At 39.1% G+C, this 4,695-nt stretch overlaps 2 protein-coding genes across 2 annotated transcripts in view; one reads left to right on the plus strand and one right to left on the minus strand.

Annotated features, from left to right (window-relative positions):
* LOC106873051 (radial spoke head 14 homolog) overlaps nucleotides 1-4,695 on the minus strand; it is a 32,075-nt gene that overhangs the window by 5,007 nt on the left and 22,373 nt on the right. Inside the window, exon 10 of the transcript XR_008267091.1 lies at nucleotides 4,255-4,364. The gene's annotated coding sequence lies outside the window, so the exon portion shown is untranslated. The remainder of the gene's footprint in view (nucleotides 1-4,254; nucleotides 4,365-4,695) is intronic.
* The window catches only part of LOC106873050 (cysteine and glycine-rich protein 1), a 19,471-nt gene that overhangs the window by 2,076 nt on the left and 12,700 nt on the right, over nucleotides 1-4,695 (plus strand). The window lies entirely within an intron of this gene.

Raw genomic sequence — 4,695 nt, forward strand, 5'->3', positions numbered from 1 at the left:
TATATATATATATATATATATATACATATATATATATATATGCATACATACTTACAGCCAGCTATGTTATCATACTTAATGTACATACACAGTTGATAGGCCTGTTACTGAAGTATTCTCCCTGAGATAACATCCCTTACATGTTGACTGGCCCCCTTCAATTGTGTACATACATTTTTTATGATACATAAGTGACTATATTGATTTAATACTGACTAAATTATGTCTACAGGGCACATACCTATATGCCATCATCATCATCATTTAACGTTCATTCTCCATCATGGCATGGGTCGGGCAGTTCCACAGGAATTGACAAGTATGTGTGTGTGTGTGTGTGTGTGTGCATGCATAAAATTGCCTGCTACTAATAAGGCCAGGCCATTGTTAGTGGGTGGGGGGCAGGAATCAGAGACGCTGTAACTGTGGATCACAACCCAATAGAATCCTAAGACCAAGTACAAGGAACGAATGGGATGGAAGGCAAATGGCATTTTGGTTGGGAGAGGAATACAAGGAATGGAATGAACCTCAGCGGGTCACTGGTACTTTAGCAGTCAAACACAGGTGATGATGATGATGATGATGATGATGAGAGGAGGGGGAGGAGGAAGAGGGTGAAAAAGAGGAAGGAGGACAAGGAGGAGAGGATCGTGATGAGGGAGGTAAGAGTGGCAGGGTGACCATAAAGGTGGTGGTGGTGGCAGCGGTGGAGATAATGGGAGGAGGGGGAGGAAGAAGAGGGCAATAAGGATCATGGGGTGAGGGGCAAGCATGATGACAATGGTGGTGGTGGTGGTGGTGGTGGTGACATTTGTCAGCAATAAAGAAAACCTAGTATTACTTTCCCACATTCAGCATCCTCTTTGAGAATGCTGTCTCTCTCCAGAGAAACTTCTAGCAACCAATGATACCACCACCACCACCACCACCACCACCACCACCACCACCATCTGTTCTTCATTAACTCACCTTTCATCATTCTCTTCTATCTACATATATTTCCCTATATCTGTGTTTATGCACATATGCACATATATATATAAAACAAATAATAAATGAGTATATGCATATATATGTACAGGCACGTGCATACCCACGTCTACCTGCATATATAGGTGCACATCTGGGTACAGGACACTGCAAACAAAACGTAGACAAGAAAACAATAACAACCAGAGTACAGAAAACACACAGGCCACATAGAGAACATTTTCCTTCATCAGCTACCCCCATTTTAACATCGGCGTTTCGAAGAGCTGGGCAGGACGCATCGCCAAAATGGCTCTTCCCATATATATATATGACAGTCTGTTAAAGTCTGTCATACCAGCCATGACGAAGGGAAATAGCCCTGAAACTCGAGTCGCCTTTATATATTTATATTTATATATTTATATGTTTGATCCTTTATATTGAACACTCAATATTTCATCTACATTCAATACTTTCTTTCATGGTGCCATCCATTTTTATTTTATTTTATTTTATATTATATATTGTATATTATATTATATATTGTATATTCCATATTCTATATCCCACATTGGTTCTGCAGGAATATAAATAAAACATAAAAAACAGACAGTGTTGGAACTCTTTTAAACTAAATAATATATTCCTCTATACACAATCATACAAAAAAACCACCTTTTTTGTATTTATTTTTACTCGCATATATATATATATATATATATATATATGTATGTATACACACACACATATCATCATTATCATTGAACATCCACTATACATATATATATACACACACATGCACATATGCATACACACACACATAAATATATACACCATGCTTTCAAACATATATGTATGTGTATATATATGTGGTCATATATATAATTTATGATATATATATGTATATAGGTGTGTGTGTGTGTATATATATATATATATATATAAACAATATATATACATATATATGTATATATTTATACACACACACACACACACACACAGCAGAAACAAATAATCATGACATCATACTATGTTTGTGCTGATAACCTTTACCCTCTGACCTCTGGCAGTAGTTGACCTCCACTGAGAGGAGGCAGGGGCACCTAACTCACTGTTACCATTCACCAAGCAGCTGATCTGTTTTGGGAGACAGTCACATGGTGAAGTGATGGGGGGGAAAGCATCTCCATGGAAACGGTGGTTGGCTGTCAATTCGCAAAAACTATGATATATATATATATATAATCTTACTTACATACGAAAAGGGAAGCAAGTTGACATTCTGCTTCCATCAGGAAAACGGTTTAAAAGATAACATGTGCATAGTTTCCTGCATTTATTCAACTAATATTTTATATTTTTTTCTCAAATTACAGAAAACCCTTAAAATAAGTTGTGTAATTTTTTAAAAATTTTAAAAACGTGGCTGTGTGGTAAGTAGCTTGCTTACCAACCACATGGTTCCGGGTTCAGTCCCACTGCGTGGCACCTTTGGCAAGTGTCTTCTACTATAGCCTCGGGCCCACCAAAGCCTTGTGATTGGATTTGGTAGACGGAAACTGAAAGAAGCCCGTCGTATATATGTATATATATGTGTGTGTGTGTGTGTGTGTGTGTGTGTGTGTGTGTGTGTGTGTGTGTCTGTGTTTGTCCCCCTAGCATTTCTTAACAACTGATGCTGGTGTGTTTATGTCCCTGTAACTTAGCAGTTCGGCAAAAGAGACCGATAGAATAAGTACTAGGCTTCTAAAGAATAAGTCCTGGGGTCGATTTGCTCGACTAAAGGCAGTGCTCCAGCATGGCCGCAGTCAAATGACTGAAACAAGTAAAAGAGTAAAGAGTAAAGAGCTATAAAACATGAACATGTCAATTTGATTCAAATCTCTGTGTGACAGAAAAGTTTGGTCATTGCTTCACCAGACAGAAAGATCACCAAGCATGCCCCTGATTTGGTTTGGTTTCTATGGCTGGATACCCTTCCTACTATCACCAACCACTTTACAGAGTGTGTTGGATGCTTTTCATGTGGCCCCGGCACAAATGTTTTTCACGTGGCACTAACGCAGGACTCTTGCAGGTGAATCATCTTCACCAGTGGGGATCTCTTGTGGAGGATGGGTCTTCTTGAATACAGCAAGGCACCAGGTATCTCGGTCCTTTGTCGTTTTGTCTGAAAGGTTCAACATCCTGAAGACCTCCTTTCAGTACTTCATCCCATGTCTTCCTGGGTCCCCCACTTCCGCACGTTCCATTCACTTTGAGAGATTGGCACTTCTTTACCAAGCTGTCAGCCTCCATCCGAATCACATGACCAAACAGTCTTCTCTCTTGCTCACAACAACCAATTCCTCTTATGTCCAACGTCTCTCTCTCAAAATACTAGCACTCTATTGAACATGTCCACTGACATCACACATCCAGTGGAACATACAAACCTCATTCCTCTCTTGCCTTCGCATGCCCTCAGCATCCAGGGACCACATCTCCCTACCATGCAGAACTACATGCATTGTACGATTTTCCTTTCACTTGGAGAGAGAAACCTTTGGGTGCCAACTCAGATAGAAACCATTTCTGGCATCTTACGGGTCGATGTGCCAAGATTCTAATCAATCCAATAACCAATCTATATCTATCCATCCATCCATCAATCAATCTATCTACGCCTGTCTGTCCGTCCGTCTATCTATCTATCTATCTATCTATCTATCTATCTATCTATCTATCTATCCACCTATCAATGTATCTATGTATGTATCTATTTATCCTATCCACCCATCTGTCTGTATGTCTGTTTCTCTCTCTTCCTCACTCTGTCTCTCTCTATGTATGTGTATGTATATATATATATATATATATATATATATATATATATATATATATATATATATATATACATACATATTGGCATGTACAAACATAAATACTTATATTAATTTCTTTTTCCGTCATTATGTTTCATTTTTGAGGAAGCTACAAGCATTCAGGATAAGTAAAAGAGAGAGAGAGAGAGAGAGAGAGAGAGGCTAGGAGGGAGGGAGCAATAACGAGAGAAGGAAAGAGAGACAGAGGAACCGTAGAGATAGAAAGCAAATGGCTCTGCCATGAAAACCAAGAAGCCAGGAAGAGTAGCAGATGAAACAGCCGCCAACCAAAAAACTAATAGACATCATCTAAACAAATAACAGAGCTGTAGTCAGAGAATTGGGGGTAGATTCTTGAGAGATGACTAAATGGTTGAGAGAAGGAATAATAACGAGAGCTAAAAATTCAACTTACACATATTGGTTTCATGGTTTGGTACAAGGCCGGCAATTTTAGTTGAGACGGTGCAAATCAATTACATCAGACCCCAGCATTCAACTGGTACTTATTAATTTTCATTGACTCTGGAAGTAAAGGTTAAACTCAAGCAGAATTTGAACTCAAAATGAAAAAAAAACAAAAACAGATGAAAAGCTGCTAAGCATTTTGCCCAGCACCATAATAATAATAATAATAATAATAATAATAATAATGATGGATGATGATAATAATCCTTTCTGGAGGCGCAATGGCCCAGTGGTTAGGGCAGCGGACTTGCGGTCATAGGATCGCGGTTTCGATTCCCAGCCCTGGCGTTGTGAGTGTTTAATTGAGTGAAAACACCTAAAGCTTCACGAGGCTCCGGCAGGGGAAGGTGGCGAACCCTGCTCTACTCTTTCACCACAACTTTCTCTC

The sequence above is a fragment of the Octopus bimaculoides genome, unplaced genomic scaffold (genome assembly GCF_001194135.2).
Source record: "Octopus bimaculoides isolate UCB-OBI-ISO-001 unplaced genomic scaffold, ASM119413v2 Scaffold_32504, whole genome shotgun sequence".
Taxonomy (NCBI): Eukaryota; Metazoa; Mollusca; class Cephalopoda; order Octopoda; family Octopodidae; genus Octopus; species Octopus bimaculoides.